This window comes from Narcine bancroftii, chromosome 2 (genome assembly GCF_036971445.1).
Source record: "Narcine bancroftii isolate sNarBan1 chromosome 2, sNarBan1.hap1, whole genome shotgun sequence".
Classification (NCBI taxonomy): domain Eukaryota; kingdom Metazoa; phylum Chordata; class Chondrichthyes; order Torpediniformes; family Narcinidae; genus Narcine; species Narcine bancroftii.
Window position 1 is genome coordinate 39,696,731 of NC_091470.1, and position 27,814 is coordinate 39,724,544.

The 27,814-nt window shown below is 40.7% G+C and overlaps 1 protein-coding gene and 1 long non-coding RNA gene across 4 annotated transcripts in view; one reads left to right on the forward strand and one right to left on the reverse strand.

Annotated features, from left to right (window-relative positions):
* mdga2a (MAM domain containing glycosylphosphatidylinositol anchor 2a) overlaps positions 1-27,814 on the reverse strand; it is a 615,537-nt gene that overhangs the window by 446,622 nt on the left and 141,101 nt on the right. The window lies entirely within an intron of this gene.
* LOC138752309 (uncharacterized) lies at positions 593-27,176 on the forward strand. Its single transcript, XR_011350507.1, has 3 exons — positions 593-751; positions 22,685-22,775; positions 26,956-27,176. It is a non-coding gene; the product is annotated as an uncharacterized lncRNA (long non-coding RNA).

Sequence of the window (27,814 nt, forward strand, 5' to 3'; positions counted from 1 at the left end):
AGTACAAAGAAAAGTTTTCCCAAATTGATGAGGGGCCCCATAGATCATGTTATATGAATGCATGACCTGCAAACATACATGATAAAAACAAAAATGAGCTACTCAACCCTTCAAAAATGCTTCACCATTTGTTAAGGTCATGACTGATCTGATTGTAACCTTAACTCTCCATTCCTGCCTTCCCATAATAAGCTTACACCCATAGACCTATTGGGCATCAATCTACTTCTGTTCCCGCCACCTTCCTCATGACACTTTAAAGTAAGGTTCAATCATGGATTAAAGTAGTGACCCTGAGTTCCAGTTTCTCCCACAATAGGAAACATTCTGTCCACATTTATATTCAAGATACCTCAGCATTTTAAACTTTCAATCAATTCCCTTCTCACTCCTCCAAACTCTAGTGGATACAACCCTCGTTATTCAAAATGCCTCTCATAAGACAACCTGCCCATTCCAGGTATTAGCCTACAAACCTTCTCTGAACTGCTTTCTTGCTTAAATAAAGAGACTAAAGGTGAAATCATCACACCAAATGTGGTCATAGTACCTCACAATAGTTTTAACTTTATTGGTTCGTGAGACCTGGTACAGTCTAACTGGTTTTCTCTCATGTTCATTCAGCTGTGTAAAGAGTTTAATTATAGAGAGTAGGGCTACAATAAAAAGAAAGATCAATTAGCACCCAGCACAGGGACCATGAGAACACGATTGTGGGGTTCCTTCAAGGAATCTGGTGGCTATAGAGAAGGTATGGTCTTTATGTGTTTCCATATTCTTGAAATTGAAGCAATCTATTCTTTCCATAGGGGTGTGGTCGCTTCTCCCTCTCCTGAAGTCAACAAGCATCTCCTTCATCTTACTGATGCTGAGAGAGAGAGAGAGAGAGAGAGAGAGAGAGAGAGAGAGAGAGAGAGGGAGAGAGAGAGAGGGAGAGAGAGAGAGATTGTTATCTTGGCACCATGCCACTAGACTTTCAATCTCTTCCCTGTATTCTGTCTCATTTTTATTTGATACCCGGCCCACCATTGGGTGTTGTCACCAAATTCAAAGATTGAGTTGGAACAGTGTTTTGCAGAGCTGAACTGGCGTGGGTATAGAAGGAGTGTAGAAGGGGAATGAGAAAACTTTCTTGAGGAATGATGGTGGAGGAGATGCTGTTACCCACCTTAACCCATTGTGGACTGTTAGACTGGAAGTCAGGGATCTAGTTGCAGATGGGAGCACTGAGGCCTTGATCTTGAAGTCTGAGAGTGAGTTTACTGAGGACCAGTAATCTGATATGGGTTTCTTTGACATCCAGGACTGAATAGAGAACCAGGGAAACGGTATCTCCCTCAGGTCCATTTGGACAGTAGGCAGACTGAAGTGTGGCAGGGCTGGCTGGGAGGTGAGAATTGATGTGAGCCAGAACAGCTTCTCAAAGAACTTCACAATAGTTGATGTCATAGCCATTGATCAGTAGTTATTTAGGCCTGTTATTGTGTTTTTCTTCAGTACTGGCATGATGGTGGCTTCTTGAAGCACGTGGAAACTGCATGCTGTGAATTGAATCTGACCACCAGTTGATCAGCGCAGGACCTCAGGACAAATCGGGGACTGCTTTCCGTGGGATCACCTGTCGGAACACCGGCTGGGCCTCAGCACCATTGACCACGGGTGCAGCGGTGCTTGCTGTAGTTGATGTGGATGTCACCTCTCTGCTGGCTCCTTGTTCGAGGGAGGCAAAGAACTTATTTAGCTCACCAGAAAGTGTGGCACAAGAATCTCCATATTTCCTCATACTCGTGAAACTTTGTAGCATACTTACTGTGGACGTTTATTTGGATCGAAGGAATATATAATTGGCAACAAACACACAAACCGCTGGAGGAATTCAGTATGTCAGGGAGCAGCCACAGAAAGCAAAAGGCCAACAACATTTTGGGCCAAAATCTTTCATCGTGAATAGTAAGGCAAAAGCCTATGTAGATGCCAAGTAAACACCGAATCAGTCTTGCCAGCGAAGAAATGGAATGAAGCAAAAAATGAAGTGTACTTCTCCGTGCCTGGTCTGTGGGTACATGGATGTCTATTCACTGTGGCTCAAGGAATACTGGTTAGCTCATAAAGCGGAGCTCGAGGAATTTGTTTGCCTCAAATATAAATAATCATTGCGACTTGCTCTAGTGCTAAGGTTGAGCTGCATATTCAGAAGTGTGATATTTTTCTGAAATCATCGAAGCATGTCCATGTCAGCTAAAAATAAACCAAGTTAATCTCATTCCCCACCTTCCAGCCCGTAGCCTTGGAATTACATCTTGTCCAGGTTCTTCTGAATAGTGACATTAATCTGTGTCCTCTGAAGTTAATGTAAATGATCCACTCTTCTGAAGAAGAGGATATTAATTCTGGTCAATATTGATCCTGAAATATATGACCAAATCAGTAAATGTGGTCAGTCACTTCCAGGAGCAGGCTTAAGGCAAATTGTCTAGCATGTTTGCTGTATTGAATATACTTCAAAATCACTTCATTGGGTGGAATGCATTTTGAAAGGTGCTGAAAGAGACGTGAAAATTGCTTTTGTTTAGAGTCCTTGAGTTTCAGTTTATCTTGGGTTGCAAGAAGGTCAATAAGTGAGCACAATGAAATTCATAGAAAGATTAAAGGGTGGTAATGGGAGGGGGTGCGGTAACGTGACAAGGATCAGGAATTTGCTGCTGTAAGCATGCTAAGAGATGCTGAATCTGCAGTGAGCAGTGGAGGCCAATGGACAGTGAGCATTTAGGTCGGGACCCAGCATCAAGACTTGAAATAACTGTCTATTTCTCTCCAGGGTTGTTGCCTCACCCGATGAGTCTCCAAGCTCATCTTGGCTTGCTCAAGATTCCAACATTCTCGCGTTTCTCCGGTGGACGGAGGTGACAGCAGACAAGAAGAAAGTGGTCAATGTAATCAGTGCAGATGGGTTGAAATAGCAACAGTAACACTCAGATTATACTAATGAGGAATTAAAGACTGTTACACTTCTGATGAAGGGATACAAACTGAGAATTGGAAGTGAAACTAAACACAATCTGCTGGAGGCACTCAGTGAGTTGAGCAACATCAGTGGGAGGGGAAGGATGGTCAAGATATTTCGGGGCAGAACTCTTCATTAAGACTGGAACATACAGAAGAGAACTGGCCGGGAGGAGCAATTGACTAAAAGCGATCATAAATGAAAGACATGTCAGAAGGGATAAGGAGGTGACAAGGTAAAGGGGTTTTGGGAAGTAATTCCACTATGGAAATTGGAGGAGGGATACCGAGTAGACCAACAGAGTCATGATTTTGAATATGGTTAAGGTTTTAGCAGCAAAATCTGAGTTGCATACAAAATTGTTAGGAAAGATATTGCCAAGAGAACATGTAGATGAAGAAAAAGAAAGGAATCATCCTTGTAGGATTTCCAAAGCAATAGCATAAGGTTGCAAATTAATACCAGTGGCAGAATAGTCCCAATGGTAGACCAATAAGTTCAAGTGAGAACAGTCCACAGGAGCTGAACAAGCGAGGGGGAGACTTGTCCTGAGTTGCATGCAGAAAGTATTTTTGAAAAACCTGAACCATCCTGATGAATTTAACTTGGCATCATGGTGGGCACAGACTTCATGGATGAAGCGTCTTGTTCCTGTGCTGTACTGTTTTAATTTAGTTACTTCAATTACATTCCATCCTTCCACTCTCAAGCCCCTTTTGCTCTTCCATCCCACTAAATCGGCCATTCAATGTCCCGGGATAGGAATGGCATTTTTGCTGGGACACTGCACATGTTCACATTTGCAAGGAGCCATTCCTGGGGTTAGGAGTGTTCTACCTTCTGCCAGTGACATCCTGACCCATCAAGCAATGGTAGATCTGCCCTAAACCCTGATCAATGTTTTGTGATCTTATATTTGAATAAAATTAATCATGCCTAATTATTACATAATTAAGCTTTATGTACAGCACAGAATGAGCCCTTCAGCCCCTGTTGTGATGCTGTCCTATATAAACCTTTATAAGGGACTGTGGGAAATGCTAGCAATAAATAGCAAAGCAGACAATTTTTAAATAGCATGGGAAGGTTGGTAGCGTTATTGCGCCCAATTTATAAAGACTGTGGGAAAAAGCAATGGCAGATCTTCCATCCCAGAATGCCATGCAGCAGAGAAAGGGCTGTATGCATGGAGTACTCATGGAGGAGTTTCTCTGCTGCATGGCATTCTAGGAAGTCAGGTTCGCCATTGCTTTTTCCCATTCTTTAAAAATTATGCACGATAGCGCTGCCAACTTTCCCACACTGTTTAAAAATTGTCCGCTATTGCTATTTATTTCCTCTCTCTCTCTCTCTCTACTGCTGCAACTTTCCCACGGCAAAGTTTATGCTTTCATTTTAATCTTTTCTTCCTTCACATTCCCGCACTCGCACAAAAATTTGGGTCATTTCTATTTCAGAATGCATTTGCCTGTTCTACTCTTGCTTGATTGCAAAGCCAGCGTCAGCAGATGCCAGGGATTGTACTAGGGGTCAAGGCTATCAATCCCTGGCATGAGAAGCATCATCTCACGCCAGCATTGAGAATATTTTCTTTTCACATTAGACCCTTTTTAGGCTGATTGGCCGTTAACTCATAGGAACACTTGTAAATGTCAAAGGGGCTTCAGACACATCTACCCGCTCCCAGAATTACCCTCTACTCTCAGACACATCTGCCCCATCTCATAATTATCCTCCACCCTTCCACTCTCAGACACATCTGCCCCATCTCACAATTTTCCTCCACCTTTCCACTCTCAGACACATCTGCCCCATCTCACAATTATCCTCCACCCTTCCACTCTCAGACACATCTGCCCCAACTCGCAATTTATCCTCCACCCTTCCACTCTCAGACACAACTGCCCCCTCCCACAATTACCCTCCACCTTCCTATTCTCAGACACATGTGCCCCCTCCCACAATTACTCTCCACCCTTCCACTCTCAGACACATCTGCCCACTCCCACAATTACTCTCCACCCTTCAATTCTCAGGCACAACTGCCCCCTCCCGCAATTACCCTTAACCCTCTCATTCTCAGATACCACTGTCATTATTACCCAAAAGTCTGCAAGTTTCTGAAACAAATTCATAGATTTATAAATAATTATTAAAATATTACCTGGAGGTTAAGGTTTATTCACAAATATCAGGAGATATTGACAGAATCCACCACCAATGAACTCTGAAAACCACAATGTGCAATTTATTTTAAGTGTTTTATCTTACTAATGTCAGCTCATCCTTTAAGGTTAGGTTCGAATAACCTCCTTCTGTGCAATAATTTAAGTACTGCTAACTACAATTACGTATAAAGATATTACCAACATTTGCTGACCTCTACACATCACATGAAAACCAATTTTTTTTTTTGCTAATTCACATTTTTCAGTATATGGGAGTTCAAATTTATAACATTGAAGGGCCAATTATAAGGTTGTTATACCAGATTCCTGACTGAGTGATTGATGCTTTAACAAGTGTGGTCTGATATTTAAATATCTGTCTGCCTTTAGCTAGATTTGCTTTCTTCATTCCCTTGACTGATTATTAGTAGATCATTCTTAGATAAAAGGGATAGATACTTTAGAAATCAGTTTGTAAATCGAATTCTTTGAAAAATTCAGGTCAATATTAAAACTATTCTGTACTGATCTCCATCTATATCTTAGCCATACAACAAATCAGTAAATAAGATGTAAAAGAGATGAAGTTGAAACACATTAGGCTATTTAAATGCTAATTTTTTTGTGGCTATTACCCTACAGCACACAAGATATCAGCAAAAATAAATGTTTCAAGTTGGAGTTTACCAATTACAATTTTTTTTTAACTGACCCAAGCAAAGCAGCACCATTCATTACGGGAATCTTTTATAATTTTTCTGCGTTGGGCTTGATGGTCAAACAATGTGGTCGGGGGATCTGGCGTCAGGCAGACATAAAAAATAGTGAGAAGTGAGGTGGATCTGTCTGCAAAATGGGAGCTGAGAAGGGGTGATGGTTTGTGAAGGGACAGTGGACATGGATATCAGAGTCTGCATTGTGAAAACGAATGGGTCAGCATCAAAGATAAGAGGTGGAGGACCAGGTGGATTCCAGATCAATGGGAGGTGGCACAGAAATGAGGTCAGGCCTTGGGAGGGAGGTTAGAAGATGGATTGTACATGCCTAAAGGTATGGGGTTCACCTCAGTGGAGTACCAATCCAACATGGAATTTTAAAGATGTTGCAGTGCCTTAAAAAAGCAGCCTCTATCCTCAAAGATCCCCATCTTCCCTCTGCTACCATCGGGAAAAAGGTCTAGGACACTAAAGGCAAGTACTCAACACCACAAGGATAGTTTCTTTCCCACTGCCATCAGATTCCTGAATAATCAATGAACAAAGGACACTCCCTTACTTTTCATGCACTATTATTTTTATATTATTGTTGTAAGATAGTTCATAATGTGAACGTTTGCACCATGATGTTACCGCAAAACACTGAATTTTGTGACTTGTTCATGACAATAAATCCTGAATCTGTGGCAGTTCATAATGATAAGACTTAAGAGCAGAATTAGGCCATTCAGGCCATTGATCCTGTACTGCCCATTCAATTCACGGCTGATGTATTTTTCCTTTCAATTCCATTTTCTGGCCATCCTCCCATAACAACTGACACCCTTAAAAATAAAATAAACCTATTAAATCCTGCTTTAAATATACCACAATAACTTGACTTACACAGTCATCTGTGGCAACAAATTTTACAGATTCACTCATCTCTGTTCTAAAAAGGTGCCCTTGTTTTCTGGTTCTGGACTCGTCCACAACTGGTCACTCCTGGACTATCTGTTGCACAGGGAGAACCTCTCTTATCCCCAGCAACAGATGCAGAGATCACATCAGGATTGCATTGGTGAATCCTGACTTGAAATCTAGAATTGAGTGATTCATCCTGAAGAAGGTTCTAATCATGTGGCAATAATTCAAACTACTTTGAGTGACCATACAACATCAAAGGCAACTAATTTATTCTCAGCTGAAGGAAATCATCACATGCATACTGGACAGGAAGACCCAACCAGCTTTACATTTGGATTGGAGCAGCGGTCAAATTTGATGTCCAATCCTGACACAACTAGCAGGTCTACTCCTTGACATGCCAATCAATTTCAGCCAATGCACAAACTATCTGGCGACTACATTCATATGAACAAGGTCAGATTGATGAACAAACCTGTCCTTCATTTTCTGTACTGCAAGACCTTCAGAACCACCACCCTGTGGTGTCACTGTCAGCTGCTCTGTTGCATCCACAGCTCACACTACTGTCTTCACTCTGAATGACTCCAGCTGGCATGGTGTACTCAAACATCTGCCACAAAGGAACATCTGTACAGGTGGCTCTGGCGATCTCCTCAGCCGTGACAACAAAGCTATATTCAACAATACGGAGAAGTAACATTTTCTGTTCAGAAACAGCAATTGCTACCTCCATTAGGCAGTTGTGACAATACTTTTTTGGTGTAATCTGGTTCTTTGTATAGCATTTGATGGAGTAACCTGGATGTAACAACCACATGGCCCAATCTTGTGACTGTGCATCTTTCTCCATTGGAATAGTCAACTTTGGCCAAGAGATAGAATCCAGCCATTTATTGTTGGAGGGAAATGCCTTCTAATGGGCCAGGAAAAATTGTGCAACACCCTAATCAAGGCTTCTTTGTCAAGTATGGATATTTGCATCTTGCTGGGGCTGAGGTGGCAGGAAGTATGCATAATCAGTGGGGATTTCCACATGGATATGTTACTCAGCTTTCTTCAACATGTCATATCCACCAATCATTGCTTCTCACCCCAGAAGCAGGGCTTCCCTTTGCATAACAACTTGTAAAGGGGACTGTACACGGTGGTCAAATCCAGTTAAAAATTGAATAATTAGGAAGCACTCCCAGGAAAGTACAATTGTTGGCTCCCAACCATTAAATGGTAGCACCTCCTTCACCCATGTAGATCTCTGCTCCATTCTGACCTCATTCCAAAGCTCAAATAATCAGCTTTAGGTTGATTAGCTGCACCTTTCACGTTTACTCTTTTTTCAGCTGTGCATTGAGCTGTTAAAATCTGCCGAGGTCTTCTTCTAAAACCTTGAAATGCTTCTATTTAGTTTCGGTGACAATAGGATTTCACTTCCCCAAACTGCTGTAAATTAACTTGGCAAGTTGAAAAGATACAATCTTTTATGCACTCAAGGCCACTGTGATTCTTAGAGATATGCAAGTGATTGGATCGATCTTCACCCTTCCCTCTCTTACCTGCTTCTGTCAATCACTCTTCCCCCACGTGATCTCTATGCTTCATTTATTCTTTCAATGCAGATGAAAGATCTTGATTGTTCAGTTCCCCCAACGCCAGCTTGCTTTTAGCTGTGATGCTTGGACGCTACATTCAGCTGAGTGTAAGTGTAGGACAGATCCAGCTTACAAACAATGATCTGTCAACTCAGCAAAAAAAATCTACCGAGGAAGACAACAGATTCTACTAATCAGCAACATCCCTGTGTAGGGGGACCTTATGGTCCCCACGTAATTGTACCATCTGTCCTGCTTTTGGAACTACCATTTCATGCAGCTGCCTAAAACTGTTGTGCTTTAACAAGTTCCTCACATCATCCAGACATGCAGCTCCTCTCCACATGGTTTAAGAGTATAGGGAATTGGTCTATGCCAACAACAAGGCTCTCTGGTACCTTGTTAACTCTGTCCAACCAATATGCACTGCTGGTAGCATCTCACCTAGAGGAAGGGCTGAAGCCCGAAATATCAGAAATACATCTTCGCCTCCTGTGGACACGGTGAGACTGGCTGAGTTCCTCCAGCACCCCTGTATTTTTACTATAATCACAGCATCTGTAGCCTTCCTTGTTTTATACCAGCCCTTACCAATCAATGTCTTCCCTCCTGTGTCATTAGCCAACTCTTGCACAGAGTTGGATCTCATCTCTTGTATAAGATTAAAAAGTCCATTCAGAGCTCTAACAACATCATCCTAGCAACCACCACCTGGATCATGGCTCTAGCTACTACATGTCTGTCACAATCAGTCATACCGTACCTTCATGGTCATGGTGTTCTCTTTCCTACCCTTCCACAAGATCATGGCAATGACCTTTATCATAGGGACATAGGAACATAGGAAGTAGGAACAGGAGTAGGCCAAAAATGGCCCACCGAGCCTGCTCCGCCATTCATTACAATCATGGCTGATCTAATTTATGTCCTAACTCGTCCTACCTGCCTTCTCCCCATTACCCCTAATTCCTCTATCATGTAAACATTTATCTAACCGAATTTTAAATATGTTTCATGAAGCAGCCTCAACCACTTCCCTGGTTAGAGAATTCCAAACATTCATTGCTCTCTGGGAAAAACTATTTTTCCTCATCTCTGTCCTAAATCTACTCCCCCGAATCTTGAAACGGTGTCCTCTCATTTTAGTTTCTCCAGCCAGCTCAAAAAACCTTCCTATATCTATCCTATCCATACCCTTCATAATCCTATATATTTCTATAAGATCTCCTCTCATTCTTCTGAACTCGAGCGAATACAATCCTAGTCGATTTAATCTTTCATCATAAGTCAACCCCTTCATCCCAGGGATCAACCAAGTAAACCTCCTCTGGACCGTCTCCAAAGCCAGTATATCCTTCCTCAAATATGGAGACCAGAACTGGACACAGTACTCCAGGTGCAGTCTCACCAGTACCTTATACAGTTGCAACATTACCTCCCTACTCCTGAATTCAATTCCTCTCACAATGAAGGCCAACTTTCCATTTGCCTTCTTAATAACCTGCTGCACCTGCAACCTAACTTATTGCGATTCATGCACAACCTCTCCCAAGTCGCTCTGCACAACAGCATGCTGTAGTTTTTCACCCTTTAAATAATATTCAGAACTTTTATTTTTCTTGCCAACGTGGATAACCTCACACTTACTAACATTGTACTCCATCTGCCAGACCTTTGACATTAAAAAAAAGTACCACAACCGAAGACTGGGAGCAGTTCAAGATGCACCAAAGGAGGACAAAGGGATTAATCAAGAGAGCAAAAATAAATTACGAAAGTAAGCTTGCGGCAAATATTAAAACCGACTGCAAAAGCTCATATAAATATGTCAAGAAGAAAAGATTGGTGAAATCCAGAGTAGGTCCTTTGCAGTCGGAATCAGGGGAATAAATAATGGGGAATAAGGAAATGGCAGACCAATTAAATTCTTACTTTAGTTCTGTTTTTACAAGAGAGGATACAAATAACCTCCCAAGGATGTTGGGAAACATTAATGCAAGGGAGGAACTGAAAGAAATCAGTATCTCTAAGGACATGGTCTTGGGGAAATTGATGGGATTGAAGGCAGATAAATCCCAAGGGCCTGATAATCTACATCCTAGGGTACTTAAGGAAGTGGCCATTCAGATAGCAGAAGCTTTAAGAATTATTTTCCAGAACTCGATAGACTCAGAATCAGTACCCATGGATTGGAGGGTAGCTAATGTTACCCCACCATTTAAAAAGGGGGTAGACAAAAAGCAGGGAATTATAGGCTGGTGAGCCTTACATCAGTAGTGGGCAAAATGATGGAATCCATTATTAAGGATGTAATAGCGGAGCATATGACTAGCAGAGAAAGGATCGGACAGAGTCAACATGGATTTACAAAAGGTAAATCGTCCTTGACAAATCTATTGGAATTCTTTGAGATGGTGACAGGTAAAATAGATGGGGGAGAGCCAGTGGATGTGGTGTACCAGGACTTCCAAAAGTCCTTCGATAAGGTCCCGCATAAACGACTGGCTTCCAAAATCAAGGCTCATGGGATTGGGGGCAAAGTATTGATGTGGATTGAGAACTAGCTGACAGATAGAAGACAGAGAGTTGGGATAAATGGCTCATTTTCTGAGTGGCAGGCGGTGACCAGTGGGGTGCCACAGGGATCTGATCTGGGACCCCAGCTGTTCACAATTTACATTAATGATCTGGATGAGGGGATTGGATGTAATATCTCCAAATTTGCAGATGACACTAAGCTAGGAGGGGTTGTGTGCACGGAAGAGGGGGGTCAGGAAGCTCCAGTGTGATTTGGATAAATTGAGGGACTGGGCAGATCCATGGCAAATGCACAACAATGTGGATAAATGTGAGGTTATTCACTTTGGTAATACAAACCGGAGGGCAGATTACTATTTGAATGGCAATAGATTAAGAGATGGGGAAGTGCAGAGAGACCTAGGGGTACTTGTACATCAGTCTCTGAAGGCGAGCATGCAGGTACAGCAGGCGGTTAAAAAGACAAATGGTATGTTGGCCTTCATACCTAGAGGGTTTGAGTATAGGAACAAGGATACCTTACTGCAGCTGTACAGGGCCTTGGTGAGACCCCACCTGGAGTATTGTGTGCAGTTTTGGTCACCTTATCTAAGGAAGGATGTTCTTGTGATGGAGGGAGTGCAGAGGCGATTCACCAGGCTGATACCTGGAATGGCAGGAATGACTTATGAGGAAAGATTGCGCAAATTGGGATTGTACTCGCTGGAGTTTAGAAAATTGAAAGGGGATCTCATAGAGACATATAAATTTCTGGCAGGACTGGACAGAATGGATGCAGATGGGATGTTTCCAATGATGGGAAAATCCAGAACCCGGGGCCATGGTTTGAGGATAATGGGCAAACCATTTAGGACCGAGATGAGGAGGAATTTCTTTACCCAGAGGGTGGTGAATCTGTGGAATTCATTGCCACAGAGGGCAGTAGAGGCAGGTTCATTAAATATATTTAAGAGGGAATTAGATCTATTTCTTCAGTATAAGGGTATTAAAGGTTACGGAGAGAAGGCGGGGACGGGGTACTGAACTTTAAGATCAGCCATTATCTCATTGAATTGTGGAGCAGGCTCAAAGGGTTGAATGACCTACTCCTGCTCCTATCTTCTATGTTTAACTATAGTCCTCTGCAGACTCTCCACATCCTCATTACAATTTGCTCTTCTACTCAATTTGGTGTCATCCGCAAACTTGGCTACACCACATTTTGTCCCCTCCCCCAAGTCATCAGTCTCTTGTGTGGTACCTTATCAAATGCTTTCTAGAAATCCAAATATACAACATCAACCTGTTCCCCTCTATCCACCACACTCATTATATCCTCAAAGAATCCTAACAAGTTTGTCAAACAAGATCTTCCCTTTCTAAAACCATGTTGCGTCTGCCTGATTGAACCCTTACGTTCCAAAGGTTTCACTATTTCATCTTTAATGACGGCTTCAAGCATTTTTCCAACTACAGTCGTCAAGCTAATTGGCTGATAATTTCCAGTCTTCTGCCTACATCCCTTCTTAAAAAGTGGCGTGACATTTGCCTTCTTCCAGTCTGCCGGGACCTGCCTAGAATCCAAGGAATTTTGGTATATGACCACCAATGCATCAACTATAACTTCTGCCATTTCCTTCAGAACCCTTGGATGCATATCATCAGGACCAGGCGATTTGTCTAGCTGTAGTCCCATTAGTTTCTCCATCACAACTTCCTTTGTAACAACTATTTTATCAAGGCCCTCCCCAACATTTGCATCCTTAACTCCGCACTTGGGCATGCTGGACGTGTCTTCCACCGTGAAGACTGACACAAAATATTTGTTTAATGCCTCCGCCATTTCCTCATTTTTTGCTACCAGTTTTCCTTTCTCATCCTCCAAGGGTCCTATGTTAACTCTGGCCACCCTCTTCCATTTTATATATTTATAAAATTTTTTGCTTTCTGATTTTATATTTTGTGCCACTTTACTTTCATAATCCTTTTTCCCATTTCTTATTACCCGCTTTGTAACCCCTTGTTGTCTCTTAAAGTTTTCCCAATCTTCCAGTTTCCCACTGCTCTTTGCAGCTTTGTACACCTGCACCTTCAATTTTATACTCTCCTTTATTTCCTTTGTTAACCACGGTTGATTTTTCCCTCCCTTGCTGCCCTTTTTCCTGACCGGAATATATTTTTGTTGAGCATTACAAAATATTTATTTGAAAATCTTCCACTGTTCCTCAACTGTTTCATCAATTAGCCTGTGCTCCCAGTCCACTCTGCCCAATTCCTCCCTCATCCTATGATAGTCACCCCTGTTTAAGCATAATATATTAGTTTTAGATCTAACTATTTCCCCTTCCATCTGAATGAGAAATTCAATCATACTATGATCGCTATTTCCCAGATGGTCTCTGACTATTACATCATTTACTCTACCTATCTCATTGCACAACACTAGATCCAGGAGAGCATTTTCTCTTGTGGGTTCCTTAACATGCTGCTCAAGAAAGTTATCGCGGATGCATTCTATGAAGTCCCCTTCCAGACTCCCACGACCAACTTGATTTTCCCAATCTATGTGGAAGTTAAAGTCCCCCATGACTACTGCCGTATCATTATTACATGCCTCACTTATCTCTATTTATTTCCTGTGCCACTAAACTATTGTTATTTGGTGGGCGATAGATAACACCCACCAATAATTTTTTTTCCCTTTGTTATTTTTTATCTCTACCCAAATGGACTCAACATTATGCTCTTTAGATCTTATATCATCCTCACTACTGCCTGGAGCTCATCTTTGATTAAGAGTGCAACTCCACCTCCCTTACCATCCTGTCTATCTCTTTGCACCACCTGATACCCTTGAAAGTTTAATTCCTATTTAGGGTCACCTTGTAGCCATGTTTTCGTGATGGCTACCAAATCATAGGCTTGGGTACCGATTTGCGCCTCAAGTTCACTAACCTTATTTCTAATACTGCGGGCATTCAGATAAAGTGCCCTTATGCTCTTTGTCCTTTTAATATCTAGTGACTTCTGTATCCTTTTCTTTTGATTTTTTTGCCCACTATCAGCCATCTCACTTACAGAACAAATCACTGCAACCTCTAACTTTTCCAGCTTGACAACATACCTATAAGAGTAAAAGTAAAGGAAGTAAAACATGAAAATCTGTAGACACCGTGGTTGAAATAAAAACACAGTGCTGGAGAAATTCAGCTGGTCAAACAGTGTCCTTCATCATGGTTCAGGTTCAAGCCCGAAATGTCAGTTCTGTATTTTTACCTTTGCTATATAAAAGACCCTGTTTGACCAGCCAAGTTTCTCCAGCATTCTGTGTTTTTACTGACAATAAACATGGCCTGTCAACAATCTCAGTCTCTCTGAAACTCTGTTCTCTTCTCTCTCACACCCTATATTTTTTTCCTCACCAGCTGTAATCTTACTGTGATAGCAATGTCACATCTGTAGAATCTTCTATATTGCTAGTTAATAAACTAAGTCACAAGGATAAAGCCTCGAACCAAACCCTCTAATTTTAGTGAACAACACCCAGTGGCATTTGTGCAGTGGCTGTTCAACAATGCATCAGAAAATTAAACCCCACAGTTCTTCAAAGTATCTACACACTCAATATATACTCCAATCATTAGCCAAACTGCAAGTTATCAGTACAAATCGCAGTGACTTGTCTACCTCTGGAGGAAGAAAGATTGCAACTTGTGGATGAACCGAGGCAATGTGCCCAGAAATGTACTCCAAATATATTTTCTCACAGGACACAAAGGACATTAGAATTAATCCAAAATTTTAGGCAGCTACAGCAAGAGACAGGAGAAGGTGGTGCTCTCTCTCTCAATCATAGGTTCCAGCTATGCTATGAGCAATGGGTACTTGACCGAGAGCTGAGGTATATCTGAAGGAAACTGCCTGCCATGGGAGAAACCCCAAAGTCACATACACCATGACCACTGTGGCTGTAGTCACAGGTCTAACAATGCCCTCAACAAGAAAAAAAAATGTACCACATAATGGAAGAAAACATCAAAGTTGACCAGATAGCAACAATCACAATTCAAATAATTTCCTTTAAATCACTAGGGATGGAACAGTATTGCCCCATCAACAGCAGCTGTGGAAAATTCCCAGATCCTTGTGCATTCCATGACAGAGACTGCCAGTGCTTCTCTGCCATTACTACTGCATTGTCTGATGGAGCTTGGTTTTAGCCCGCTGAATTAAACAGAACATATAGCAAAGAGAAAACATGCCCAATTAATTCATGCCAGTTTAAACCATTTCACTCGCACCAACCCACCTCCTTTTGAAGTAAAAATAAAATGCCGGAGAGACTCAGCAGGTCAGTGTATTTTAGACATGAAGGATACAGGTGCCTGCCTACATTTTGCGCATACCTTGATGAAGGGCTCAAGCCTGAAACGTTGGTTATGTATCTTTATCCTTGCTATATGAAGGACACCGTTTGACCTGCTGATCTCCAGTATTGTGTTTTTCCTTGCTCATCTGGTCAAATTTAGCACCATCTCTTCTTTTCCCTCTTGCCTGGCTTCCAATCTTTCCATTCAAGGCATCCATTTTCACTTCATCTCTTTCTGTGATAGTGAATCTGTCTTAGAAAGTTCCTTGTGAGTCTCCTATTTATGTCCTTGGTGACAATTGTTAGGTCTGCTTTGTTCATGAATGAGTGAGTCAAACACCAGACTGAGTCGAAATCAAGGTTCTTTGTTCTTTATTGCCGGATTGTAACACTTGCAACTAACAGTGTTAGTTGGAGAAGGCGCATTCTGCCGTTATCAGCAAGTGGTGTTTTTTATATACCTTAGGATACGTACTTAGTAAATTATCATACCATGACATTGTCCAATGAATAAACTGTTGCTGTCCCTCTCTGCACATCAATTTGTCATCCCCACTCTTATCTTGAGAGTACAAGGTCACAACTGCATCTTGTTACGGCCCAGCACTGGGTGACTCCCTCTACATTCCCAGCTCATGATGTTTTTACCTAACACTATCTAGCATCAACGTCCTCCAAAGACATCCCTTGAACTCATTTCCTCTCCATTTTGGAGGTTTTTCAGTCTTACAAGAATTCACTCTTGCCACGAATCTTTACCTTCACACAACTTATTTTATTTGCTTTTAGAGATATAGCGCAGTATCAGACCCTTCCAACCCATGACCCTGTGCCGCCCAATTATATCCAATCAACACAACCCCTGTACATTTTGGAGGGTCGAATGAAACCAGAGCATCCAGGGAAACCCATGGAGACACAGGGAGAATGTACACCAGGTACCAAGCATAAGCACTGGTCTTGTAAACGGAGGGGTCACGGGTTCATTCCTCGCTGGGGTCTAATTTCTGTGAGGGGCGCTTGACAAAGTGGCGACTCTTGGTGTTCCTTATGGTAGACAAAGTTCAAGTTACCTTTGCCTTTTATAAGCTCATTACAGACAGACTGGAACTGCAACAGCATTGTCCTAACCACGATGTTAACCATGCCGCTCAATTGCGGTCCAAAGCTTCTGAGGACTTCACTGTGTGGAACCATTGTTGATCTTCCACAGTTTACATGTTTAAGTAAATGTTTTAATTTCTAGAATAATGCTACTGTTAGTCTGAAGCTGCATCAACTGATAACTTCCTCTGCTTTTTCCTCTCACATCCTTTCAAAGTTAATCTTAATTAAATCCAAGACCTCCTTTCTCTCCTTCAAGGCTGATTGAATTTGTCATTATATTTAGACTACGGCTCCCTAGATGCTGCCTTACCACTAGATTTCACATGCCTAAATCAAGTATCACTTTGTTCCTGGTTCCCTTGTTGGAATAAAACCATACTGCTTCAGGAAACGCACTGCTTTGAATAAATTTACATTTTTTCTCACTTCTCTAGCTACCTGCCTTCACAAAAATCACTTCTTCTCATCACTGCCTGCTTGTTTCATACAGCTTCTTCCTGAACATTCACACTTTCATAACAATAAGAAATGGTGCAAATATTTAGCAGGTCAGGCAAAGAAAGAGATTTACAATTTCAGGGGAAATGACCTTTCATCAGAACTAAAAAGATCGAAGTTGCAGGAAAAAGTGGGAAGGAGAAAACCAGTGGGTGGGTCGGCAACAGGGTGGTGGCTCACAGAGATTGACAGTCTAGAAGGGAAGGGCTGTTGGCTGTAAGTGCAGACTGTCCCGCAGGGGATGAAAACATGAGGGAACCAAGGAAAAAAAAAATCCTCGGTTATATTAGAATTTTCAGAATTAATATGAAGTATTGCATATAAAATAACAGGGACCTCCCAGTGGCCAACCATTTCAATTCCACACATCCACATGTCTGTCCATGGCCTCATGCATTCCCATACCAAGTCCATCTGCAAACTGAAGGAACAATACCTAATATTCCATCTGGGCATTTTCCAACCAGAGGGCCTGAACATCAATTTCTCCAATTTCTTATGGACCCTTTCTCCCCGTCTCTCTTTTCCCTATCCCTCTCCATTCAGAGCTACACCCTCCCTTACCACTTTTCAGCTTTTGTGCGCTCCCATCCAATATTTACCTAAGACCATTTGCCTTTTGGTCTGTGCTGCTCCTCCTTCCCCTTCATCCTCCTCTCTTCACCTCCCTCTGCCTTTTTTTTTCTTCAGGCACCTGCCTGCTTTTTGGTCATACCTTGACAAAAGTCTCAGGCCTGAAACATTAGTTGTGTCCCTTTGTTTCCTAGAGATGCTGCGTGACTTCTGTGTATTGCATCACTAATTTTAATTCTTGCAGGTCTAGTGCCTTTATTTTCTAAAAATTAGAAAACTGGATCCTTCCACTGTGCAGATCCACTTCCTCATTAGGTTATCATCTTCCTTCAATGTTCCAGAAAGCGGTTCCTTGTTCACGTTTTTATGCTTCTCCCACTAACCACCAGGTGCCAGAATCCTATCCATTATAAGTTAAATATGCATCTTTTTCACCCAGTGAGTTTATTCTTGCTACTTCTCAATGGCTACAATTATTTCTGGCTGTGGTTATGTGAAGTTGTCCCATTTACATTGCTTCCTTTTGTAACCACAAAGGCCCGCCAACATCTACATTCTAAAGTCATAATTTGATAAAGGGGTCAAGTCCGAAACGTTAGTTATGTATCTTTGCCTTTGCTACATAAAGGACACCATTTGACCTGTTGAGCTTCTCCAGCATTTTATGCTTTTACCTCTACATTCTATGTCTGAGAAGATTAGTCATGTCTTTCAGTCTGCTATTGTAGTTGCACTAGGTACGCAGCGAATGAAAGAACCACTCTCAGAATGGAAAGCGAGTTGAACCAACGGACTTTAATAGAACTTTCAAACATGCTTAAAACCCTCGATTATGCTTGCTACTCCTGGGACCTTAATGACATCAACCACCAGGCTGTGGGCTGGCCCTGCACGCGGAGCTCTCACAGTCAGATCTACTGCGGACTTGCTAGCGACTCCGTAAGCTGGTTCTCCTGTTGTTATCAAATTTCTACAGGTGTACCATGAAACGAATACTGAATGTTTGCATCATGGCCTGGTTTGGAAACTCAATTGTTCAGAAATGCAGAAGGCTACAGAAAGTGACTAACCTGCCTGTTGTGTGGGAAGGGAAACAAGTTTGATGGGTTCAAAGAATAGTAGATCCATACACAGGCTGAATGAAGAAATAACCTTTATTGAAACACACATAAGGGGATCGCAACAGGGATAACCCATGGAAGTACTCTCAATCACACAACACAGTGCAACCAGTCACATCGGACTTAACATAATGACACCAGCAACTGCTTCCACTCTTACAAGCACAATGCAATCCAGTCACATCAGATTTAAAACTACCGATACTAGGAACTCTTTAAATAGACTTATCGCAACCAAGGACTACAATATGCTGCCCACCATTCCTTGTCTAACGTGGGCACAGCTCAGATGCTATTTACAATGACAACAGTATACAGCAGGCCTGATCCCTACGTGGTGCAGACCTTACCAACAACTCCTCCAATGTTGTCCACAGCAGAGTTCATCTCAGGGCCAAAGAGCAAAAGAGAAAGAGCTACCACACGTGGTGGACTTTATTCTACAGAAGACTGGAGGGTCTGGCCCAGGTAATCACAAGGTGGTTAAAGGGCCAGTGATCAAATGTGCACTAATGGATGGGCAGAGTCCAACCTTGATTGGCAGGTGATGCGACTTCTGACTGAGTTCCAGACAGAGAGGTCACGTCACCCCCTCCACAATCCATCTTTAGTTCTGGTGTCACCTACCAATAGAAATAAACTCCCTGCATTTTTCTTATTCAAGTCCTTCCATAATTTTATTTGTTTCTGTAAGATTCTTCCTCATCCTTCTAAACTCAAATAATATCACACTAAATGCTTTCAAAACAATGGTCTAAAAGTGCACACACGCCATACACGCCATGAGAGCTTTAGTATTCTACTCATGAAATTCACTGCAAATGTCTGTGATGTTTGCAGGATGCCATTAGTTTTCATTAATGAGAGAGCAAAATGGGTTTATCAGTACAAAGGGAGAGACTGATGTTTGGCATTTTGTTCGAAATGTAATTTGGAGGAACAGCTGAAAGCATCCTGAAGTTTGACACTGCTACAGTAAGCATCAGTGAGCTCTTTAGGGAGCTTGGTATGTGCAAATTAATGTTTCCTACAAAAGTGATTATACAGAACATTTCCCCGTATCTGAAACACTCGGGACTGGACATTTTTCGGTTATCGGGTTTTTTTCCGCTTATCGGAATGTTGGCCTTTAGCAGCTCAGTCGCATCAGCGGAATACTTGTCTCAGCAGTTAAACAATAACAGAAAAAACAACGGCAGGCTTTTTGAGCATGAAATAATGTTTAATACATTCTGAAAAAAACTTACCTCTGCTAACAAAATAAGATAAATGCGAGAAATTCTCCTTGATGATTTTCCAAATGTTTTCTCCAGTGTCATCTGCCTCAACCAGCCCTGTTGAATATTCACCATTCCCTTCAATTTTCAGATTACCATGACAGAACTTTGCTCATTTCTTGGTCAGCAAACCATTAAATGGCACGTGTTCACTGCGACGCTGTCGGGTCTATTCCATCAACACATGATCGAGATTTTCACTTTTAGCTATTGTTAGGTCTGCTTTGTTCATGAATGAGTGAGACAAACACCAGGCTGAGTCGAAATCAGGGTTCTTTGTTCTTTATTACCGGATTGTAACACTTGCGACTAACCATGTTAGTCGGAGAATGCATTCTGCCGTCATCAGCAAAATGGTGATTTTTTATACCCTTGGATACGTGCTTAGAACATCATCATATCATTACTTGTCCAATGACTAAAACTGTTGCTATCCTTTCCCTGCTAGCTTCCTGCCTCTCAATCCATCAATGTCTCTCTTATCTTGTAAGTACAAGGATGCATTTACATCTTGTTACAGCCCTGTACATTCCCATCTCATGATGTTTTACCTAACAGGAGTACAAGGACACCTCCCCTTCTTGTTACAGCCCTGTACAGGGTAACTCCTTACACATTCCCATCTCATGATGTTTTACCTTACACTGTAGGCAGTGTTTTTATATCTTTCATTAACTTCTGTTCATCACTTTCAGACTAGAACTTCCACAGTTTATCCTTCTGAACACCATACACACTTATATTGCTGTCAAGTTTCACTAACAGCTTGACTTTCTGTTCTGAGTATCGGTATCAGAGTCATTTTCATACTCCAAAAAGCACAAAGACTATGTCTCCACAAACGGTTCCCATAAACACAAGACAAGGCCAAAACCAGAAACAACCTGACAAAATAGACTAACCAAAACAGCCCATCCACACCACACATCCTACCACAGAAGCTGCTGCGAATCTACACGCCACCATCACAAGCAAGTAATACAGCAAGCATGAACGCCAGACGAAACATTTCACTAACATATAACTGCTTTCTCAACTCATTCACTGCCAGCCACACCTCGCATCGCATCCATTTCCTTGTCTGCTGATGCCACTCAACACCGAGGACTGGAGGCCTCCTTCTGCAGTGGTGGGCCAGTTCATTAGCAGTGCCCACGGACCAGTTCATTATCAGTGCCCATGGACCTTATCTAGAGGTATCCCCGGTGCTGTTGTTGGGTTCTAGCTCTTCCCCAATGCTCCAATTGTCCAATCCTCCAATTGTCCAATCCTCCTGTTTGTCGATTATGCATGGCTTCCAGCTTAACCTACAACATGCACACATCTGGAGGAGCCACTGTGAGTTCCTCATACTGCCGCCATCTTGGACCCCTTTTATATAGACAAACATAAATTCTTCCTCTTTTTTCTTTTCACAGACTTCCATAGTGCTATCTGCAGATGGCTTATTTAAATATATTTAAGGTAGAGTTAGATACATTTTGCATGGTAGCAGAATTAAAGTTTATGGGGGAAAAGGCAGGTAGGTGGAGCTGAGACCATGGTCAGATCAGCCATAATATCATTGAATGCCACAGCAAGCTTAACAGGCCAAAATGCTCACTTCTGCTCCTATGTCTTATGCTCTAATGTTCTTTCATTTCCTTGAGCATAAATCTACTAATATAAAAATGAATAGACTATTGTAGTTTTTTTTTAAATTAACTACTTGTTCAGCTGCAGCAAGAAAGAATTTTGGTGCATTTGGACAATGTAAACCTGGAGAAGGCTCACCAGTGGCTATATCTTGTGAAGAGTTTTGGTATGTTTAAAAAAAAAACTCCAAAGAGTTGTTAACTCGGCCTGCGGCATCACAGGCATCCATATTCACTCCATTGAGGACATCTACAAGAGGTGGGTGTCTTATAAAAGCAGCCTCAATACTCAAGAACCCAGACCATGCCCTCTTCACACTGCTACCATCAGGAAAAAGGAACGGACGAGCACCCATCGGCACAAGGACAGTTTCAGCCCTTCTGCCTCAGATTTCTGAATGGACAATGAACCACAGACACCACTTCACCTTCTCCTATTTTCTTGCACTACTTCTTCATTTTGCAATGTAATTTCTTGCAGTATTTGTACTGTCACGCTGTCGCAAAACAATGAATTTGATGATGTGCTCATGACAATGAATTCTAATTCAGTATGCAGTGACATTAAACTGTTCATCATTAACAACTGACATCTTGGCTCATTGGAGGAAATGGAGTCATTAATATTTCTTTGTCATTCCCAGCAGTGATGAATCAAAGCAAAGCCAGTTTTATCATACCACCACTGAGAAAGAGCTGCATTTATTGTTCAATCCTGTATTCTTCAGGAAAGCGTTAAACCAATGATTGAGGCTAAAAGACACATTTGGAACTGTAGTACTATCTGCATTTTTGTTTCTCATCCCCTTGGCACTGCACAGAGGATGGTTTGTTATTTATTACTCCTAATATCATTTCATCATGTTTGGTCACATCAGTATGGGTCATGGGTGTAATTTTAACAGATTATAGATTTATTGTCTCCATTGATCTCACAAGCTTAGTTATAATTGTTGACAAAGGGTATTGGTATCATTTTGTTCAACGAAAATGTTAAAAAAGCAGGTAAATCTTGTGCGCTTATAGTAATTGCAAAGTAAAAGGTTAGATGGACATTAGGAAAGCAATAAATTTAATTAAAGTTATTAGAAGATTTAGCTTCTGAGTAGAGTGTCAAAATGGGAACTGTAAAGAAAGGCACAGAAATCAATATTCTACAATTAGGGCACTGGATTGTAAAAAAAATGCATATTTATTTCTCCCAGGTTGATCATCTAACTGTTCACACTGGGCTGAGGAACAGTCAGATTTGTTTGTTCCTGCCTCCAACACGTGGAATCCATCATTGATATTGAGGTAATCCATTTTCTGCTGCATCTAAAGCTTTACTTGAGCACTTCTGGTCCTGGTCCTTAACCAATAGATTGCTCTAGTTTCTCCCCTTGTGTTCTCTCCAAGCAGATGAATCAAGCTTACCTACTGCTGATTTAATCCCATTATGCTAGTAACCTGGTTTCCTGGGCCTCCATAATCACTGATTTTATCTTACTCCTTGCCTAGTTGGCTCCTTGCCCTCAGAAATGTGAAGATCATGCAGTCTTACAAGCATTCTTGACCGTTTCTTCCTTATCACAATTCTAACCTCCCATTCACCTCCTCAGCCTTTGAACATACTATTATCTCACCAATATGGGGCCAACTTTCCCTCAACTCCATGCGTGAATAACTCTAATTTGTTTCTCCTTCTAAATGAAATTCACATGCATCACCTTCAGTGACCAAGATGCACTCTCTGCTCCATCGTCTTTACCTCTTCACAGCTTTGAGTTCAAGAAAAATGTCATGGGTGTTTTGACCTACATTAATATGTACAAGTCCCTGGAAGCTGATGGAATACATCTTCTGTAATTCAAAGTGGCATGTTAAGAGACTGCTGTGCCCTTTCCAAAGATCTTTGTATCTTAACTAGCAAGAGGCAAGGTGCTATGGACTGAAGAGTAGTCAGTATTATATCTTTGTTTACAAAAGGATACAAGGATAGTCCATGAAATTACAACCCTGTGACCCTCATATCAGTGGAAGGGAAAGTATTGGAGAATGTACTTAGAAATAGGATTTATGCACATTTAGAAATCAGGTTCAGATGAGAGACCATCAGCATAGCCTTATGCAGAGCAGGTCACGACTTACAAATCTGATTGAATTTTCTGATGAGGTGGTAAAGATGGTTAATGAGGGTACAGCTGTGGATGTTGTCTACATGGGCTTTAGTAAACATTTGACAAGGTTCTTCATGGAAGGCAGATTCAGAAGGTGCAAATCCATGGTGAATTGATAGTTTGGATTCAGAATTTACTGGCTAGTAGAAGACAGGGGGTAGTGACGGAAGGGTGTTATTCTGGCTGGAGGCCTGTGTCTCATGATGTTCTGCAGGGATTGGTGATGGGATTGCTGTTATTTTTAATGTATATAAATGACTTGGATGAAAAAGTAGGTGGGTCAGTAAGTTTGAAGATGACACTAAGATTGGTGGAGTTGTGGACAGTTTCAAGGACAAACAGGATAATAGATTGGTTAAATATATGAGCAGAGAAATGACAGATGGAGTTTAATCTGTACAAGTGTAAGTGACACTTTGGAAGGTCAAATGTAAGGGGAATATTTGACAGGACTCTTAAAAGCATTGATATGTAAAGACAACTGGGAGTTCAATTCCACAGTTCCTTGAAAATAGTCATAAATTAGGTGGTAAAGAATGCCTATGGTATGTTTGGCTTCATTGGAGGGGGCATTGAGTTTAAAAATCAGGAGGTCATGCTGTTGTGATAAAATTAACTTAGTTAGGCCACACTTGGAGTAGCATGTACAATTCTGGTCATCCCATCATAGGAAGGAGGTAGAGACTTTAGAAAGGGTACAGAAGAGATTTAATAGGATGCTTCCAGGATTAGAGCAGATGATCTATAAGGAGAGATTAAACAACATGTTATAGTTTTCTCTGGAAAGTTAGAGGTTGATGGGCAACCTGATAAAAGTTGATAAAATTTTGAGATGTGCAGATGGTCAGTGGTAAATGGTCAGAATTTTCTCCCCCTGGTAAAAATGTCACATGCCAGAGGTGGGAGTAGGAGGGAGTTTAAGGGAGATTTTTCTTTACATAGAGTGGTGGGTACCAGGAATAGTAGTGGAAGCAGAAAATGTAGTAGATAGACTCATGACTGTACAGAGAATAGGAGGGATTCAAATCATGTGCAAGCACCAGAGCTTTCGTTTAGTTAAGGGCAACTCATTGGCACAGACATGAGGGCAGGGAAGCCTGTTCCTGTGCTGTTCTACTCTATGTTCTAAATAGTCAATAAAGTCAAATAAGATTTTATAAATCTATCATGAGTGTTTCCTTCCAAAAGAGGTTGCTCATTCTTTAAAATCATTCCCATTCACCTCTTCCACTAATGTTGGTGTTGGGCACTATCAGTTGCCCCAATAATCGCAATGACAAATACTTGAGGGGAACGATAGGCTTTATTGCACAGAAGACTTGAGCTGGCCCAGATCTAAACTAGTAAAGTGTAGGGAAGGGAAAGGTGGCCCGACCTTTATGGTCTGGGTCTCGGGGGAGGAATCCAGGTAAGAGTGTCATCAGGGGGCAGGCCAGCCTGAGCCAATTAGCATATACAATCCATACTATTACAGTTGGGAAGGGAAATGATGCATCCAGCCATGGTTAACATTCGAGCCACAGTTGACCATCCTGCCAGAATTAACCACAGTCAATATTTAACCAACATTATCCATTTTTCTGCAATTCAACTAATCCTTATTTCCACTCATATTATAATTTATCTAATTTTTTTCTATGCCACAACCCTCAAATCCACAAACATTCACACTGCACACATATTTTGCATTTTATTTTCTCTTTCAATAATAATTGACTGTTTCAACAATAAACTATTTATTTGTTTTATTCGTACTATTGTGAGTTGATTTTGTGAATGTGGTCCAACACTATTTCTCAAGGTTCCCCAGGATTTATGGTTTATTTAGCCTCCCCAATTATTTCACTGAAGGGTAAAAACTACAAAAGATCGTGGTCTTGCTTTTCATTTGAGTGCTCTCCCCTCACCAAAGTCATTAAAATAATAAATAAAAATCATATTCAGAAGATAACACATTTGTTCAAACTTAAATTATCTCATTTTTATGCAGATATTAATCCATTATGTGAAAAATGAAAAATTTTTGAAGCTTCTCTGATCCATATGTTTTGGGAGTGCGCAAATTTAGAGAGATTCTGGAAAGACATTTTCCAAACTTTATCAACGATTCTTAAGATTAATTTGGGACCTTGCCCGTTAATTGCTTTGGTTTTTCTTGAGATTCAGATAAACTTATATCGGTGTCGCAGGAAAAAAAAAGTTTTAGCTTTTACCACATTGATAGCCAGACAAGCAATTTTATTGTAATGGAAAGATGATTCATTCCCTACTCATACACAGTGGTTTATATGATGTAATGTCCTATTTAAGTTTAGAGAAAATCAGATATAATATTAAAGATAGAAAGTTACAAGTTATGAAATTGTGGGGACCATTCTTAGAATTTTTTTTATAACTGGAAAAATTAACAACTGTTCTTTTGCCTGTTCTTTTGTGGTGGGGGGGAGGGGGTGGGGTGGGAGATTGTCTGTGGTTCCACATTTTTGTTTTTTTTTTAATTAATTTATAAGGAAACCTTGATTAGTGGGAGGGGATGGATTAGATTTAGTTTTAGTTTAGTTTTTTTCCTTTATTTTATACGTTATTTCAACAAACAGGGTTTACATGGTTGCATAGATCATTTCAATTAATTGTTTTTGAGGTATTATAAACAATTATTGATGTAGTCTTATCTACTTTTATTTCAGTGGCTTTTTTGTGTGTGCTTACTTGTATAGAAATGAATTATTATGTAATTGTCAATTCTATACTTAGGCTTTTATGTTAAACTCAATAAAAATATTTTAAAATGATAAAGAAGATAAGCCATTTGATATGACCATTTTTAGTAGGTTAATGGGTTAAATTGAGGACAGGTGACATAACCTGGCTTCTAAACAAATTTTAGGAAATTGAGAGCATTGTTCAAAAAAAAATACATCAAAGGACTTGATTAGCTAATTACTGCAAATATCTAACTTAAAGAAGGGAATCAAGATCAAGGGGGAACAATCTTAAAATTAGAAATATGCAATTCATGAAATTGTACAGGTTCTCTCAGCATAGAGTGATTGCAACTCAAATAACTGACTCTTGGAGACTGAGTGAAAGGTCAATAGAAAATTTCAGGTTCAGCATTTTAAATGGCAAGAAATGCACCGAATATAGATCAAAGGCTGCCTAATAGAAGTGAAGTATGGATCAGTCTCATCTACATGAAAGCATTAAATGAATTGTGGGACAGGTCCAATTCACTGAAAATTGTATTTTTGTCTGCACAGTTCAAGTGGCATAATCCACTGGTATTCACTTAACTGCTCACTATTTCATCTCAACAGAGACACAAAGACAATGCAAAACTCAGAAAAGCAGTCAACGGGAGAGATTCCCAGTTCATAATAGTCAAAGCAGCTGCTCTTAACACTGCAAAGGAATATTGTGAAGCTTGAGAATGCAATATTCTGACTCAGCAATGACAGTACCATCATTTGAATTAAGTCAACTGTGGAGCAGTTGGTCATCTAATTAAAATGCAATAAATTTAGTCAGTAACTAGAAAGGTATCAATTAGTAAATTAAAGGTCTCAATACACATTGCAATTGCTTTAAACTGAAATGAAGGGTGTTGTAGAAAATGGGGAAAGTAAGCAAAAACAGAGAATTCTAGAATTCCACAGAACATTGGACAATGTTTATAAAGAGGGAAACAGTTAATATTTCAGGGTGTTGTCCTTTTATCTGCTGAACCATGTTTTTAATGGGTAAAGCACTGATCATTTTAGTTTTTTCTGTTTCAGTTTTTCCAGCATCTGTAACTTTTTTTGCTTTTCAATCTCTGGCCAGTTCCATTACAGCCTTATTTTTCACTCTCCGTGGATGTTACCTGGCCTGCTAAACATATCCAGCATTTTCTATGTTACAGGAATCATTTGCATCTTTTTTTTTAATTGCTCGTTCTCTCTTGAATCTCAATCTAGTTCACACATTATAATTTATCACGTTGTTACAATTTCTATGGCAAATACAGGACACAGCTTTTCTTGTACTATTTAAATTGCATTATTTTTCAAAGAATGGCTGCAATAGGATTATAATATTTTGGCACTATCACCCAATTAAGTTGGAGATTTTCAATACCAAGTGGGGAAATTTGCATCTAATAAAAATAATTTGAACTGTTATTATACATTCAGATTC